The 19,099-nt window shown below is 39.4% G+C and overlaps 1 protein-coding gene across 3 annotated transcripts in view; it reads left to right on the top strand.

Moving 5' to 3' along the window:
• The window catches only part of SUPT3H (SPT3 homolog, SAGA and STAGA complex component), a 440,189-nt gene that overhangs the window by 376,248 nt on the left and 44,842 nt on the right, over nt 1–19,099 (top strand). The gene's annotated exons all lie outside the window — the stretch shown is intronic.

Raw genomic sequence — 19,099 nt, 5'->3', positions numbered from 1 at the left:
CTGGAAAGCATATGTACATAATACATGTCATGTCCATTTGAAACCTGGTCACCTGGTGGAAACCCTAGGTAGGGATTCTTCCCTGGGCATGACTGATGACAATTTCCATTTCAGTTTGTTTTGTTTTCCTTTTTCTTTGAATTTTGGACTTTAAACGCTGCATATGATTCCGTAGGGTTTGAGACTTACGTGCGACACTGACAGGTAAAGCAGTGGTAGCATCTTAGTTTCCTGCCACTTCTACAAAGGTTTCCTCTGATTGCTGTATTACATTGGGAAAGTTTTAAAGAACCCAGCTAAAGCTATATGAAAGTTAAGCTCAAAGTAGTGGAAAAAGAATTAGAAAGTGGTAGCACCTTGCTGCCTGCTGATCGGATTCTGTGCCTCCCCTGACACCTAGCACACAAAGAATGATTATGCTACTCTTCATATGCGGAGGACAGTGCTTTGAGTTGTTCATTGATGGAACTGCTCTGCAGTCTCAAACAGTCCCCCTGGTGACCAGGAGCACATTTGTGAAGAGGGTCACAGAGATAAGGGGTGCATTTTATAGCTATGGAAATACAAGATTTTCCTCTCTTGGAAGCTAATTAGCCCACAAAGGTGTTGAACCTGTAGCTTGGGCCTTAATTAGCATTCTATTCTAATCAAAGGACTTTCCAAACCGGTATTTATAGCTTTCTAACCTACACATAGTCTATACATAGATGCATATTTTACCCCCAGCTGGCTAGAGGTTAATTTGTTGTAAATGCTGTATAGGATTTGTTTTTTCCTTTCTTTACTTATCCGGGTTTGGGTTTTGTTGGGTTTTTTGTGGTTTTTTTTTTTTTTTTTTTTTGATGGATTTATGCTGTCTTAGCAAGTACTGAAAAGCATCCTCTGTAGCCTGAGCTCCCCTCCCCTGCCGTAGCCACGTGGCCTGTGCTGTCACGGGACACAGGACGGCAGCATCTCCGTTGCATTCCCATCGGACTCATGCACCTCCCTGATGGTTTTGTTTCTTTGTTCTTCTTTTTGCTTCTTTCCAGAGTGTGGAAAGTCTACAGTGCAGAAAGGCTTTAACCTGCCAGTTGATTTGAAATACTTTCCCCTGCGCAGGGCCGTTTGCATCCTGCCAAGCTGCGTTATATTCTGTACTGTGTACAATAAAGAAGTTTGCTTTCAGTTTAACAACAACAACAAAAAAAGATACATCACTTCTGACCCCAATTTTTAAAATCCAAGTTTGAAGTGGGGGATGGACTAAATAGGCAATCCTAAAGTTCATATAGAAAATCAAATATGTAAGAATAGCCAGGATAATTCTCAAAAAATATAATCGGGGGAGGGAGTATTAATTAGCCAGGCCAAATATTAAAACATAGTACAGGGCCTCCCTGGTGGCGCAGTGGTTGAGAGTCCGCCTGCCGATGCAGGGGATACGGGTTCGTGCCCCGGTCTGGGAGGATCCCATATGCCGCGGAGCGGCTGGGCCCGTGAGCCACGGCCGCTGGGCCGGCGCGTCCGGAGCCTGTGCTCCGCAACGGGAGAGGCCACAACAGTGAGAGGCCCGCATACCGCAAAAAGAAAAAAAAAAAAAAAAAACATAGTACAAAGCTATAGTAATTCAAAGTTTGATGTTGGTGCATATATAGATTAATTGAGAAGCCTGGAAAGACCAAAAATATACCCAAATATGGATGGTGAATTTAACACATGATAAAGATAGAAAAATCATCTCCAAAAATATGTTTGTAACTGAACCAAAACAACCACCAAAAAAACCTAAGATATAAAGCAACAGAAAGGTATATTCTGTTATTTATATTAAGAGGGGTAATTGAGGAGAATATCTGTCTATACGAATATGTCTTTGTCTATACACATATGCTTGTTTATGCAAAGAATTATCTGGAAGGTAAAAGTGGTTGTCGATGAGTGAGTTCAGAGGGAAACGTACTATTTAATGTTACCCTTTGCTATAGTTTGAAGTTTTTAAACCAGTTTCAAGTATTACCTATTTTTAAATATTTTAAAGAAAATAGTAGCTCAGAGTAAGGCAGAGCCAGTGGGAAATTTTACAAAGGAAATATCTTGATGATTTTTTAACTTTTTCTCAGGTATTTTAGTGTACTGGTATTTAATGTAACAGGAGTTGTATAAACCTACCTTTCTGCAATTCTTTGCATAGTCCCGCGCACAGAGTTGGCTTGTAGTGAAGAGTTTCTGGAGTGTGAAGGTAACTTTCCTTTACTATGGAATGGGTCTAATTTAAGAAGCAGGGTTGCAGAGTTGGCAGTCCTCTTAAATACTTTCCCCATAGTACCAGTGTGAAATATCAAACTTTTGGCAGCCAGGCGAGTTCCATGAATTCATGTGTAGCATTTCTTTTCTGTTTAGAATTGAGAGCCAGTGCCCAGTGCTTAGTTTTTAAATTATCTTTCTGAAAACCTTGCTACATTTTTGCACTGGTTGAAATGAAGCCCTTTGAACACATGGGAGGTTGTTAAAATTTCTTCCTTTGGGAAGTCACTTCTGACTGGATTTCTGCGGAGGGAGTTGTTTCTTGCTGCTCTTTCAAATTCTCCTTGTTTTTGGTCCTTCCTCACTCCCCTACAGTCAGAGCCACGACATCACAACTTATCTTCAAAAAGTAAACTCAGCATTTTCTCTTTTTTAAAACTTAGCATTGGAGAAAATACAGATAAACATATATTAGCAGTAATTGTATCAAATCAGGAATTTTGCAAGCCCATGAAGTCAGCATCTCAGAAAATGGAGACAGCCATGTTGTATATATGATCATCTTGAAAAATATCACTTCCCAAAATAATAATGCCTATAACAACCAGATATAAATCAGGACGTAATGATGTAACTGCTGACTTTTTGGCCAACTGTGATCATTAATAGTAGTAGGGTGTGTAATAACTAAAGGAATGATGGTGGTTTATGGGTGATAAGAGAATCACAGTAAGCTGTTGCATGCTCTCAAGGTTGGCAACGGTATTCATTATCTACTGTATCATATCTGTAATATCTGTAACAACCCCAGAACTTAGTGTCTTAAAACAACAGTAATCATTTAATATCGCATAATTATTGTGGGCTAGGAATTTGGGAGCAGCATGGCTGAGCAGTTCTGGCTTGTGGTTTCCCATGAGATTGCAGTCAGGTGTCAGCCAGGTGCTCGCTGAGGCCAGACCGTCCGCTTCTAAGATGACTCACTTACATGGCTAACGTGGTTAGTGCTGCCCATTGGCTGAGACCTCAGTTCTCCATGAGACTAATTAAGTGTCCTCATTGCATAGCAGCTGGCTTATTCAAGAGCTGGCAACCCAAGGGAGCATGGTGGGAATCACAGGGCTTTCTGCGACCTAGTCCAAAGGTCACATACTGTTACTTTCACCAACCCTGATTCAGTGTGGGAGGGAGCTACACAAGGGCAGGAATGCCAGGGGGCAAGAATTACCCAGCGCTGTCTTGGAAGCTGGCTACCACAGCAACCCAAGCAGGATATAGTCTTTAGGAAAAGAGCAATTTGGGCTCAGTTTAAAAAACAACAACAACAACAAAAAATGCGACACAAAGTCAGAAGCTTCTTCTCATCTCCAGAAGTACAAGTGCTGAAGATTAGGCCATATTACATCCAATAACTGGTGATTTTAAAGGAGGACATTCCTATTGAGTAAAGGACCACGGCCAAGAACTGCTGAATGGGTTCAGTTTTCCCCCCACTAAATCTTAAGTGAACATTTTTCTATCATTAGATTTCTGTAGGATGACTAATGGACTGTAGGGTAATTCAGCCATTGTTTTTAAAAATCCATCTTGGCAAAGAAAGCTGACATTCTGCTGAAAGAGTTGAGGCTAACCCCCACTCTTTGAAAAGTACTGAAGGGCCTGTGTGTCTTCTCCACAGAGAAAAGGCTCCGTTCTCCATGACTAGCCCAAACCCCACACTACCTAATCTGCCTGGCCTTCAGTTTCTCCTGTTTCGTAGGACCTTGGGCTGAGTCAACACAACTGGGATTTGGAATCTTGACGCCAGAAAGTCTGCATTTTTTAAACCTCAGGCTCAGCCATTCTCTGATTTTAAAGCTAATAACATTTTAAGTTCTATATTCTAAGGTAGATTTAGCATTAAATGAGATAGTGTACATGAGATGCTTTGGCACAGTGACCTAAAGAGAATCAGGTTGCGATAAATGAGGTGGTGTCAGAGTCATCTTAGTTGTGTCATCATTATCACTATCATACACTTGACCTTGACCTTCTGTCCAGCTGTACTACATGCAGACTTCGAGGTATCCTGAGTTTTCTAACCTGTTTTTTAAAAAGTAGAAGACAACTCTTCGGACTTTTCTACCCTAGAGAAATGTAAGTGAAAGACTGTTATGAAAATTACTTAGAGAAAAGCAAAATAGGAAAGAGGTGCTTTTAAAAGTCCACTAGAATAAGATCTAGGAAGGTTCAGTGGTTTCAGTTAAGCTCTTTTGTGAACCTTAGATGCCTCATATTTACAGTTAGAGTTTAAGACTAGATGATCACAAAGATCCCTTTCATCCCTCATCATCTGATTGATTTTGTATTTGATCTCACAGCAACCCTATGGAATAAGAGTTATCTTTGGGCAGATTACTCCATGACTCAGTTTCCTCATGTAGAAAATGTGACTAATAATAGTACCTTCCCATGGGCTTGTTAAGGATTAAGTGAGTTAAAATGTATAAAGCCCTTAGAACAGTGCCTGGAATGTAGTAAGAACTCCGTAAGTCTTAGCAGTGGTGCTGCTGCTGATGTTATGATGATTTTGCAGGTGAGGAAGCTGAGATTCATGAAAGTTAATTGTTTCTGAGCTCACACAGTAGTAGAGCTGGAACTTGAATTCAAGTCTTTTTTTTTTTTTTTTTTTTGCGGTACGCAGACCTCTCACTGTTGTGACCTCTCCCGTTGCGGAGCGCAGGCTCAGCGGCCATGATTCATGGGCCTAGCCGCTCCGCGGCACGTGGGATCCTCCCAGACCGGGGCACGAACCCATGTCCCCTGCATCGGCAGGCGGACTCTCAACCACTGCGCCACCAGGGAAGCCCCGGGTCTTCTTTTAAACCACATTACTTGTGCATGTATCTTTCAGACCTTGTTGTCTATTTTTTAAATATAGAATTGATTCTCGCAGCATCGAAACAGCTCCGCCAAGATTGTCTTACAGAAGAAGGTAAGGAATGAGAAGATGGGGTGTTTTTTGTCCCTAGGATTCTGAGTCTGTGGGACATATGGCAATGCCTCCTTCAAAACTAAGTCTCACCAGGGCATCGCCACCTAGGAAGGTGGAAGAGAATCCTACTTAGTTCCCAAGGACTATTTGAGCTGCCTCAGTTCCGCTAACAATGCCTGTGAGGTAATCACTAATTTTACCCTACCTCAGTTACGTCTTCACATTTCTCACTTATTTGGATAAGGAGGATGAATTTCATTTTAGACTGTACAGCCTATTAAAGCAGTAAATAATGGTTTGGTTTTAAAATAGATTCTTTGTTCTCCAATTCTCCAGTCTTTTCCACTAACCGTGATTCTGCTTTGGGTGAAGGCTCGAAAAGCAAGATCTCATTGTCTTCAATGCAGTTATTGCATTAGGAGTGGACCACAGCCCCAGACAATGCAAACATCATTCTAGCCACGTTAAAAAGGCAGGGGAAGCTAGAAGCAATCTGACTAGTTTTATTATTCTTGTTGTTTGTTTTGTTTTCAAATATAACCAGAGCATTATTGCTCAGAGTCTGTGTCTTTCAAAACTAAATGTCCTTGAATAGTTCTCCAGTTCCAAACAGTGCTGCCTTTACTCAAAATAGTTTTGAAATTACTCTTTGGTAATTATCTTCAGAGCTTGCAACACATTCTTTTGAAAAGATTCAGTGGTGACGAATCAATTATTTTATTAGCACACCATATAGTTGTAGATTCGAACTACTGCTGACATAAATATGAAAAGAAAAATTATGGAATGGATTGTCTTGTGGCCCAATTCAGTAGCTGTGTATAGTGAAACTAAGTTGATGCAGAAAATTAAAGAAATGTTAAAGAAGAAGTTTTAAATATCGACTGGTAATAATAGATTATTACCATTTCTGGACGTCACTGGCATATTTCCACTGTATCCACATCATTAAGAGTATTTATCTTCACGCACTCCAGTTTACCTAGTGGAAAAGTTAAATAAAATGTCTGTAAGAACTTTTTTTAAAAAAATAATGTTCAATTATTATACTGTTCAATTTTTATATTTTATATTATTTTTAAATGTTATAAAAACATATTATTTTATTGCCCTATAAAACACACAAGCTCATTAACCTGGTGTTCTTGGTCTGTTTATGAGAGTGTTTTATCAAATGGATATTTTAAATGTAAAGATGTAATACTGTGCTAAATTAGACTATAAATGATTAATTTGGAAAATGAATACATTGTTATTATTTTTCTAAAATGCCTTTATATGTTATAATAGGCAACTACTGGGAAGTAAGATGCCTTCCAATGTACACGTATGCTGTCTTTGGCACACAGGCCTCTGCTGTAAACGAATAATTGAGTCACCATTTGTCCAAATTTAAATGTTTTTGCGTGTATACTTATCTTTTGTGTACTCACACACGTTTTTTATTTGTTCAGAAGACTTTGCTCTAATTTTTATTCTGTGTGAGTAAATTGATTTGTAATAAAAAAAATAAGAGTAGAGGGAAAAGTACAAAGTCAGAAAAATGGAGCTAAATTCTTGAAATAGATTTCAGTAAAAGGAAAGAAATTAGATTTTTGGCTGCTAACACTTGGCTCAAGGGGTTTGATTTACTGAAGCTGTGTGGTGTGGTGAAAAGAGCAGAAGTCAAGAGGCTTGGGCTTAAAATCCTTGGCTCTGCCACTAATCTTTCAGAAGGATCTCAGATGAATCACTTGACCTCTTTGAGCTTCTGTTTCCTCGTCTGTAAAATGAGAGTTTTGACGACATGGTTGCTGAAACCTCTTCCAGCTACAACATTCCATCATTCTAATTCTGAATGTACTGATTCAGATCTTCTCCCTCTGTGTTAATTGCATGCAGACTACTTAAATATCCACAGATGGTTAACGTCCAGGCTTTGTATTAGTCAGCTCAGACTGCCATTACAGAATACCATAGACTGAGTGGCTTAAACAACAGATGTTTATTTTCTTACAGTCCTGGAGTCCAAGATCCAGGTGCTGGCCAATTTGGTCCCTGGTGAGAGCTCTCTTTCTGGCTTGCAAATGGCCAGTTTCTTGTTATCACCTCACATGGTCTTTTCTCAGTGGGAGAAATCCCCCTCTTCCTCTTATAAAGCCACCAATCCTATGAGGTTAGGACCCCACCCTTCTGACTTCATTTAACCTTAATTACTTCCTAAAAGTTCTGCCTCCAAGTAGAGTCACACTGGGCTTAGGGCTTCAACATAGGAATTTTGAGGGGGAAACACAGTTTAATCGATAGCAGTTCCTCTCAATATTTCCCCCTAGACCTTCTCTGCATTCCAGGTGGTTTGTACTCACCATCCTCCTTTTTAGGTTAAGAAGAAAAAACATAAAATTTCACGAGCTTCCAAAATCAGAGAAATAATGAATATACCATCAACAAATGTGTAAAAGAAATAGAGGTGGAAATGACTTTTTGATGAACCTGTTCCCCAACATTACTATGGAAACTTTGTAACATAAAACACACAGGCTTACAGAAAAGTTGATAGAATTTTATGGTGAGCACCCATATACCCACCACCTGTATCCACAGTTAATATTTTACTCTTCTTGTTTTGTTGCAAATCTGTCCATCCTCCATTCATTCGCCAACCATCTCTTTTTATTTTAAGCATTTCAAAGTAAGTTCCAGACATCAGTACTTAAGCATGCATATTATTTACTAACGTTCAATTTTTTTTCTTTTAGATCACCATTTTAAATCGCGCTATGTTGTATATACATGTTAACTGAAAGAGTTAATGTCATGAGAAAAGAGACACTGCTCCATTAGTAGAAGCTATTTATAACTTATACTAGTTTTTGAAAACATCATTATTTCAGTCACCAAAAAGGACCGAGCTGGGAAGTAGGAGGATGAAAAATGTCAAAATTATTTTTTAAATAAAAGGCAAATTTGGCAGATGATTAGGAAAAAACAGGTTACAGGCATTTGAGTACTTTTTACATACATATATAAATAATTTGCTTTCTACCTTTGCTTTGATTTGTAAATGTGAGGATAGGGAAATGGAAAAAAGATGTTGTTTCTCCTTGTACTCTTATCCCTAGAAATTCTTTCTCAACCAAGAGAGAATCTCAAATGTTTCCTAACATGTGGTTGTCACCTTGTAAAGATGGATAGATGAATGAGTGAATGAGTGAAAATGAATGAGTGACTGTCGTTAGCAGTCAGAGAGTCCTTTCTAGGGACTCCTGAACTGATGGCTGTGAGATAATTATGATTATCTTCTGATGGATCATGCACTGCCCTCTCTCAAACTGTGAGAGTAAGGGATTCCAGGCAGGTTAGAAAAGGGCTTTATCATTCATAGGCATGCATAATTGGCTTAGTTTTGTTGCTTTTATATACAGTAATACATACAACATAAATAATACAGCTATATGTAACATATATAGATTTGTAGTTATATACAGACACACATTGTCTGAGCATACTAGGAGTAGTCATCAACGGGCCTCTTTTGCTAGTCGCTGAATTAGTTGTAGATTCCTCAGAACAGTTGCAGTTTAAAGTCTGTCTGAATCTGCTGGAGTCTTAATTGCTCTTAGTGGTATATATCTCAGCTCTTTGTTCACCACTCAGAGCTCACCACTGTCTTAATGAGTCATCCCAGCATTTAGCAGCATCCAGGGCTATTTTTCTGCAAAGTCACTTGAAGTGAACTCCCAAGCACTGGAAGGAGTTGTTTGTATAGGCGACAGTTGGTAAAGGACTTTTTTGGAATTGCCACAGTCCTTGGGGTGTGATATGCTATTCCAAGCAGGCACTCTTAGAGGGGGGGAAAAAGGACAAACCGACATATTCTCATTGTGGAGAATTGTTTACTTCTGATGTTTGGACAAGAGCTGGCACTGCTAGAGAGGGTCTGCCTTTTTAAGCACTGCTCATGCCATCCACAAGGACACGAAGTCTCATCAACACTCTCATCCTACTGCTGATGGCTTCACATTGTGGAAGTGGGTAATGGAAATGTCGGTGAGATTTGGTTCTTTTATTCAGAGCAATCCAGAGTGACAGAGAGGAGCCAGAGTCAGCAAGTAGGTCCACCATCTGGGGTGGTATAGACAGTTACCAAGTAAGTCGTCATCACAGAAGCCTTGCCTTGAGGCCAAAGCACGGGGATCAAGGTTTGCACCAATTGGTCTGCAGTTGTGGACCTCAGACAAAAAGCAGCACTGGGGATCTATGACTGGGTGACAAGGAATCTATCCTATCAGGAGTTTGGGGCACAGGAAGCTGTGGCTGGGGTGAAGTGCAAGAACTAAGGAGCTCCAAAGACAGGGACACAGGCAGGAGTCAGTAGGTATGGGAATGCCTATGGCAGAAAGGACAGCTGACAGGATACCAGCAGTGGAGTCCCAGTGGGAATGGTGGAGCAGGGTGGGTGGCCCAGCAGCTGCACAGTCAGTGGAGTGGCAAAGTGCACAGGGCAGGGGCCGAGCAGAGAAATTCACCTACTCACAAATGATTTTCTTGTCATCCTGCAAGACAGAAGCATTGTGAGACGCAGCCTCATCTAGGTAGGCAGGTGGTGACATCATCCTTAAAAGGCTGAAATGGATGGTTCCATGCTTAAGAGTTTTTTCTTTAAAAAGTATAATTACTGGGGCAAGAAAAAAACGTTTTGAACTTGGTTTTTAAATTTTACTTTACATTTTCTTGGGGTTTAGTTCTATTTGCTTCCAGCATGATCCAAATACCTACTTCAAAGCAAGCATTCTAACAAGAACTTGTTAAAAGGAAGGGAAACCAGCTCCTGTGGCTTCTTGTACACCAGCTATGGAGGCGATCACAGAACCACGTTTGTGAGTTGAGTGTAAATGAATCCGAAACCTACAAATTAGATTTCCCTTGAAATACACATGGGTTTAAAACCTTAACGGGAAAAGAACTTGGCAAGTCAAACCTGACCATATTCAGTGAAACCTCACTAATTTGCACTAATGACCAGGAGATCCATTGAGAATTACTGATTTTTTGTATGTTAGCATGGGAACAAATACCAAAACGGGGGTGCAGGGATGAGGGGGTATGGAGCGAGCGTGGGACGGGGAGAATCAAAGTTGCAGCATCAAACAAATACACTTTCTGGTACAATGAAGAATGTATTTGAACAGTTCCTGGAATGAAACTCACTAGCTTAATGAGGGCCTGGCTGTGGCGCGTCTGCCAGCTGCGGGGGCAGCCGTGTCATCCAGCCTGCCTGAGCCAGCAGTTAACGTGCACTTAGGTTAAGAGGCTTCTGCTTTCTCGCAGGTTGGGGGGTTGTGGTTTTTGCAGGGGTGTGAACCAACGAGATTCTGCCACGTGGCACACACGTGTGTGACGCGGGCTTGCACAGACAAGCTGTGATTGCAAATTGGCATTGGGGTGGGGTTGCTTATCACCACTTAAAAGCAAAACAAAACACCAAGAAGTTACCAGAAGAGATAGCAAGGGTGGTTGGAATTCTGACTAGCTGAATCTTCCTTAGATGTTAGTGAACCATACTTGTAGTGGAAGATATTTAAATTTTTCTGAGTTGAAGATTGACTATTTAGTAGATGTTTATCTTGATGTGTTTTATTTCACTAAAAATAAAAGTTGTGTCTTCCTTTATAAGCAACTATCTAAAAAGTTCTTTGAAGATTTAATTATCTGTGGCCCAAATTTCAGTAATTATAGTGACTTTTTAATTCATTTCATTTGAGAAATAGAATACTTTCTTCCAGTTGTTGCTATTTAACAATTACAGTTAAAGGACAGTGATGATGCTTCCTTTGACTTTCCTCTCCATAATATCTAAGAGTATCTAGGGTTTGGATATTCTTTGCAACTGAGGAATTTCTCTTAACTAAATGTTCTATTCCTCTGACTTAAGAGCAGCCCAGGTAATGATTTGTGTTTGAGCGATTTCAATCGCTCCTTCTTACTTGCCTGACTGGGAGCTAATGTTTTACCAGCTGAAGAATAATTTAGAACTTCCACTCAAGCAGCCATGGAAGGCTGTGGGGAATAATAAATACATGTAGCCAGAGCTTTCTTTAGGACCTATGTTGAGCAAATAGTTTCAAGTCTTCTCGTACTTCCCCTGGACCAGAAAAGGAGTTGTCACCCCAGCTGGCACAGAAAAAGACTGAACCTCACTGGACTTACACTAAAACCTTCTGCTTTCATCATTTTTAATCTTTTCCTTCTTCCCAACTACCCAGTTCAACAATAAAACACGATTCATGCAGACCTTTTGTGCCATCACCCCTTAAGTCACGGGCGGGGAAGTGTGGACACGTGAAGGGTTTATGTGTCATTAGCATCCCCAATAGGAACTATACCAAACTGACAACTCTTCCCAAACCCCCAGGTTTGCCCCCATGAGTCTCAGGCGGGTGATTTGCTTTGCTTTAAAAAAAAAAAAAAAAAGAAACCCAAGGCCAAATGTAAGCTTTCTAAATTACTTTCTTCTCCACCTCAAAATTTCTGTAGTTTAATTCCTTTTTCCTTTCTTGGACCTGTTTCTGAGGAAGAAGTACTCATTGCTTTGTCAAGCAGGAAGCCTGAACTCCCCTCCCCCTGTCTTGAGTTCTGTTTTTGACATTTCAGTTTACTATTACTATTACTGCCCTTTTCCAACAGAACTCCTTAGAAGGTTGGAGACCATTCTATTTCGTGTGTGTGATGTGCTCCAGGTCTTCCCTCTAATGCCCTACATGAACCTGCCCCTGACAACCTCTCCTCCCTCATCTCCCATCCCCACCCTCCTGCTCATTCTGCTGCAGCCATGCCAGCCTGTCTGCTGTGCCTCAGATGCTCCACTTTGTCTCTTACCTCAGGGTCTTCTCACCTGAAATTCTCTCTACCTAGATTGTTCTTTTGTCCTATATGTGCATGGCTTACTCCCTCATTTCCTTTTGGTCTCCGATCAAATGCTAGCTGAGCTGACAGGCCTTCCATTCCTCACATGTAAGAGTAACTCCATGCCCTCTTCAGGGTCCCCATTGCCTTTTCCCAGCTTAACATTTTCCCATAGCACTTATCACCCTGTCATACCATGTGTGTATTATTTGTGTGTTGTGTATTTCTTCCACTGTAATATGTTGCATAAGGGCATGGACTTTGCCTATATTACTCACAGATGCATTCCCAACACCAAGGAGAGTGCTGGTGACTAGTGGGTACTTGATAAATAATTAACGAATGGTTGGCTAAAAGGTATAATATAGATACATTATAAAAACTCTACGAATACGTACTGACCCTTTCTCTGGTTAACTTTATTATTTTGGTTTTGGTTCTTAATTAATGATTTTTTTTCCAGTTTCTTTCTTTGAGGAAAGATTTTAAAACAGTTTTTAAGTAGAGTGCTGTTCTCTCTGACTGAACCTTCCTACTGCTTCATAACAAATAGATAAAATAACAGTCAAATCCTTGTTGAGACCCATTTCTTCATTTCTTCATTAGCTTGGAAATAGGATTTTCACAACAAGAGAATAAGCTGTATATTTTCAAGGGCTTTTTCAGAATTTTTTTTTTTACCCAAAAAAGACTGGGTCTTCTTTGCTGCATGGGAGCTTTCTTTTTTTTTAGTTGCAGGAAGCAGGGGCTACTCTTTTTTTTTTTTTTCAACTTTATTTTTTTTTTTTTACACAGCAGGTTCTTATTAGTCATCCATTTTATACACATCAGTGTATACATATCAATCCCAATCGCCCAATTCATCACACCACCACCCCCACCCACCGCAGCGTTCCCCCCTTCATGTCCATACGTTTGTTCTCTACATCTGTGTCTCAATTTCTGCCCTGCAAACCAGTTCATCTGTACCATTTTTCTAGGTTCCACATATATGCGTTAATATATGTTATTTGTTTTTCTCTTTCTGACGTACTTCACTCTGTATGACAGTCTCTAGATGCATCCATGTCTCTACAAATGACCCAATTTCGTTCCTTTTTATGGCTGAGTAATGTTCCATTGTATATATGTACCACATCTTTATCCATTCGTCTGTCGATGGACACTTAGGTTGCTTCCATGACCTGGTTGTAAATAGTGCTGCAGTGAACATTGGGGTGCATGTGACTTTTTGAATCCTGGTATTCTCTGGGTATATGCCCAGTAGTGGGATTGCTGGGTCATCTGGTAATGCTATTTTTAGTTTTTTAAGGAACCTCCATACTGTTCTCCGTAGTGGCTGGATCAGTTTACATTCCCACCAACAGTGCAAGAGTGTTCCCTTTTCTCCACACCCTCTCCAGCATTTGTTGTTTGTAGATTTTCCGATGATACCCATTCTAACCAGTGTGAGGTGATACCTCACTGTAGTTTTGATTTGCATTTCTCTAACTATTAGTGATGTTGAGCAGCTTTTCATGTGCCTCTAGGCCATCTGTATGTCTTCTTTGAAGAAATGTCTGTTTAGGTCTTCTGCCCATTTTTGGATTGGGTTGTTTTTTTAATATTGAGCTGCATGAGCTGTTTATATATTTTGGAGATTAATCCTTTGTCCGTTGATTCGTATGCAAATATTTTCTGCCATTCTGAGGGTTGTCTTTTCTTCTTGTTTATGTTTTCCTTTGCTGTGAAAAAGCTTTTAAGTTTCTTTAGGTCCCATTTGTTTATTTTTGTTTTTATTTCCATTACTCTAGGAGATACATCAGAAAATATCTTGCTGTGATTTATGTCAAAGAGTGTTCTTCCTATGTTTTCCTCTAAGAGTTTTATAGTGTCCGGTCTTACATTTAGGTCTCTAATCCATTTTGAGTTTATTTTTGTGTATGATGTTAGGGAGTGTTCTAACTTCATTCTTCTACATGTAGCTGTCTTGTTTTCCCAGCACCACTTATTGAAGAGACTGTCTTTTCTCCATTATATATCCTTTCCTCCTTTGTCATAGATTAGTTGACCATAGGTGCATGGGTTTATCTCTGGGCTTTCTATCCTGTTCCATTGATCTATATTTCTGTTTTTTTGCCAGTACCATGTTGTCTTGATTACTGTAGCTTTGTAGTATACTCTGAAGTCAGGGAGTCTGATTCCTCCAGCTCCATTTTTTTTCCCTCAAGACTGCTTTGGCTATTCAGGGTCTTTTGTGTCTCCATACAAATTTTAAGATGTTTTGTTCTAGTTCTGTAAAAAAAATGCCATTGGTAGTTTGATAGGGATTGCATTGAATCTATAGATTGCTTTGGGTAGTATAGTCACTTTCACAATATTGATTCTTCCAATCCAAGAACATGGTATATTTCTCCATCTGTTGGTATCATCTTTAATTACTTTCATCAGTGTCTTATAGTTTTCTGCATACAGGTCTTTTGTCTCCCTAGGTAGGTTTATTCCTAGGTATTTTATTCTTTTTGTTGCAATGGTAAATGGGATTGTTTCCTTAATTTCTCTTTCACATTTTTCATCATTAGTATAAGAATGCAAGAGAATTCTGTGCATTAATTTTGTATCCTGCAACTTTACCAAATTCATTGATTAGCTCTAGTAGTTTTCTGGTGGCATCTTTAGAATTCTTTATGTATAGTATCATGTCACCTGCAAACAGTGACAGTTTTACGTCTTCTTTTCCAGTTTGTATTCCTTTTATTTCTTATTCTTCTCTGATTGATGTGGCTAAGACTTCCAAAACTACGTTGAATAATAGTGGTGAGAGTGGACATCCTTGTCTTGTTCCTGATCTTAGAGGAAATGCTTTCAGTTTTTCACCATTGAGAACGATGTTGGCTGTGGGTTTGTCATATATGGCCTTTATTATGTTGAGGTAGATTCCCTCTGTGGCCACTCTCTGGTGAGTTTTTATCATAAATGGGTGTTGAATTTTGTCCAAAGCTTTTTCTGCATCTATTGAGATGATCATGTGGATTTTATTCTTCAATTTGTTCATATGGTGTAACACATTGATTGATTTGCGTCTGTTGAAGAATCGTTGCATCCCTGGGATAAATCCCACTTAATCATGGTGTATGATCCTTTTAATGTGTTGTTGGATTCTGTTTGCCAGTATTTTGTTGAGGATTTTTTGCATCTATATTCATCAGTGATATTGGTCTGTAATTTTCTTTTTTTGTAGTATCTTTGTCTGGTTTTGGTATCAGGGTGATGGTGGCCTCATAAAATGAGACTGGAGTGTTCCTTCCTCTGCAATTTTTTGGAAGAGTTTCAGAAGGATGGGTGTTAGCTCTTCTCTAAATGTTTGTTAGAATTCACCTGTGAAGCCATCTGGTCCTGGACTTTTGTTTGTTGGAAGATTTTTAATCACAGTTTCAATTTCATTACTTGTGATTGGCCTGTTTATATTTTCTATATCTTCCTGGTTCAGTCTTGGCAGGTTGTGCATTTCTAAGAATTTGTCCATTTCTTCCAGGTTGTCCATTTTATTGGCATAGAGTTGCTTGTAGTAGTCTGTCAGGATGCTTTGTATTTCTGCGGTGCCTGTTGTAACTTCTCCTTTTTCATTTCTAATTTTATTGATTTGAGTCCTCTCCCTCTTTTTCTTGATGAGTCTGGCTAATGGTTTATCAGTTCTGTTTATCTTCTCAAAGAACCAGCTTTTAGTTTTATTGATCTTAGCTATTGTTTTCTTTGTGTCTAGTTCATTTGTTTCTGCTCTGATCTTGATGATTTCTTTCCTTCTGCTAACTTTGGGTTTTGTTTTTACTTCTTTCTCTAGTTCCTTTAGGTGTAACAACATTAGATTGTTTGTCTGAGATTTTTCTTGTTTCTTGAGGTAGGCTTGTATAGCTATAAACTTCCCTCTTAGAACTGCATTTGCTGCATCCCATAGGTTTTGGATCATCGTGTTTTCATTGTCATTTGTCTCTAGGTATTTTTTGATTTCCTCTTTGATTTCTTTAGTGATCTCTTGGTTATTTAGTAATACATTGTTTAGCCTCCATGTGTTTGTGTTTTTTATATTTTTTCCCTCTAATTGATTTCTAATCTCCTAACATTGTGGTCCGAAAAGATGCTTGATATGATTTCAGTTTTCTTAAATTTACTGAGGCTTGAATTGTGACCCAAGATATAATCTATCCTGGGGAATGTTCCGTGTGCAATTGAGAAGAAAGCATAATCTGCTGTCTTTGGATGGAATGTCCTATAAATATCAACTAAATCTATCTGGTCTATTGTGTCATTTAAAGCTTATGTTTCCTTATTAATTTTCTGTTTGGTTGATCTGTCCATTGGTGTAAGTGAGATGTTAAAGTCCCCCACTCTTACTGTGTTACTGTCGATTTCCTCTTTTAGAGCTGTTAGCAGTTGCCTTATGTATTGAGGTGCTCCTATGTTGGGAGCATATATTTTTATAATTGTTATATCTTCTCCTTGGATTGATCCCTTGATCATTATGTAGTGTCCTTCCTTGTCTCTTGTAACATTCTTTATTTTAAAGTCTATTTTATCTGATATGAGTATTGCTACTCCAGCTTTCTTTTGATTTCCATTTGCATGGAATATCTTTTTCCATCCCCTCACTTTCAGTCTGTATGTGTCCCTAGGTCTGAAGTGGGTCTCTTGTAGGCAGCATATATATGAGTCTTGTTTTTATATCCATTCAGCAAGCCTGTGTCTTTGGTTGGAGCATTTAATCCATGAACATTTAAGGTAATTATCGATATGTATGTTCCTATTACCATTTTCTTAATTGTTTTGGGTTTGTTTTTGTACGTGCTTTTCATCTCTTGTGTTTCCCACTTAGGGAAGTTCCCTTAGCATTTGTTGCAGAGCTGGTTGGTGGTGCTTAATTCTCTTAGCTTGTGCTTGTCTGTAAAGCTTTTGATTTCTCCATTGAATCTGAATGAGATCCTTGCTGGGTAGAGTAATCTTGGTTGTAGGTTCTTCCCTTTCATCACTTTAAGTATATCATGCCACTCCCTTCTGGCTTGTAGAGTTTCTGCTGAGAAATCAGCTGTTAACCTTATGGGAGTTCCCGTGTATGTTATTTGTCGTTTTTCCCTTGCTGCTTTCAATAATTTTTCTTTGTCTTTAATTTTTGCCAGTTTGATTATTATGTGTCTCAGCGTGTTTCTACTTGGGTTTATCCTGTATGGGACTCTCCGCGCTTCATGGACTTGGGTGGCTATTTCCTTTCCCATGTTAGGGAAGTTTTCGACTATAATCTCTTCAAATATTTTCTCAGGTCCTTTCTCTCTCTCTTCTCCTTCTGGGACCCCTATAATGCGAATGTTGTTGCGTTTAATGTTGTCCCAGAGGTCTCTTAGGCTGCCTTCATTTCTTTTCATTCTTTTTTCTTTATTCTGTTCCACGGCAGTGAATTCCACCATTCTGTCTTCCAGGTCACTTATCCATTCTTCTGCCTCAGTTATTCTGCTATTGATTCCTTCTAGTGTATTTTTCATTTTAGTTATTGTATTGTTCATCTCTGTTTGTTTGTTCTTTAATTCTCCTAGATCTTTGTTAAACATTTCTTGCATCTTCTCGATCTTTGCCTCCATTCTTTTTCTGAGTTCCTGGATCATCTACACTATCATTATTCTGAATTCTTTTTCTGGAAGATTGCCTATCTCTGTTTCATTTAGTTGTTTTTCTAGGGTTTTATCTTGTTCCTTCATCTGGTACATAGCCCTCTGCCTTTTCATCTTGTCTGTCTTTCTGTGAATGTGGTTTTCCTTCCACAGGCTGCAGGATTGTAGTTCTTCTTGCTTCTGCTTGAGCAGGGGCTACTCTTCATTGCGGTGCGTCGGCTTCTCATTGTGGTGGCTTCTCTTGTTGTGGAGCACAGGCTCTAGGCACGTAGGCTTCAGTAGTTGTGGCACACGAGCTTCAGTAGTTGTGGCTTGAGGGCTCTTGAGCACAGACTCAGTAGTTTTGGTGCATGGGCTTAGTTGCTCAGCGGTATGTGGGATCTTCCCAGACCAGGGTTCGAACCCATGTCCTCTGTATTGGTAGGCAGATTCTCAACCACTGTGCCACCAGGGAAGCTCCAGCATTTTTGAAATTAAAATTTTTTGTTCAAGTTCAGGATTTGTTTTTTTATTCCCTTTCAATGTCTTTATTAAACTTTTAGGCACTGATAATTTAACAAATGTAGAAGAGAAAGGTTTTTATCAGAAGATGTTTACAGCCCAGTTGAAAGAGACAGTGTAGAATTACATGATTTCATTATAATGTTTAATTACTGTGATAATCCCTCATGGGACCAAATGGGAGCAAGTTTGGGTGTTCAGAGAAGGCTTCATAGAGGAAGGATTGCCTGAGCTGAAGTTTGAAGAGTAAGAGGAGTTTAGCCAAGCAGAGGGACGAGATGCAGAGGGAACATGAGCAAAAGTAGAGATCCAAGGAGGTGTGAAACAGCATTGCATGGTCAGGAAATGACCAACAGTTTGAAAATATTAGCACATGGAACACATGGTGAGAATGGCTGGAGATGAGGAAAAGAGTGGAGATGGGGGCTGAGGCATTGAGAATGCTGTATTTAGGAGCTTGGACTAAATCCTTGATGGGGTGTAGTTGTAGGACCTTTAAGCTGGGGAGTGAATATCAAAGTTAGAAGGAATATTGTAGTGCTTTAACTTTTTGGTGGTTTTGAAACTTTACCACATAACTTGTTTTTCAAACAAAATCTTACATATTAACTTAATATCAAAATTGGATCAAAGCAGAGCTGCCCAGTTGGGGTTGGGGTGGAAAACTCAGAGCTTCCTAGCTTGGTCCCCCCTCACTCTTCTCCTGGCCCCTTTGTCAGCTCCTAGGGCACCATCATAGAACCTCCATGGCTTTTCTGAGCACACTTAAAAAAAAAAAAAAAAAACCTTTCAGTTTATAGACTAGAAAACTGGGACTCAGGATGTTAGAGTATCTAAACTATTGATAATTCATAGAAGAGCCCAGAATAGAACCATG

This window comes from Mesoplodon mirus (genome assembly GCF_964341445.2).
Source record: "Mesoplodon mirus genome assembly, chromosome: 12".
Lineage (NCBI taxonomy): Eukaryota > Metazoa > Chordata > Mammalia > Artiodactyla > Ziphiidae > Mesoplodon > Mesoplodon mirus.
Note: the sequence above shows the minus strand (reverse complement) of the source record. Positions and strands in the feature narration are given on the sequence as shown.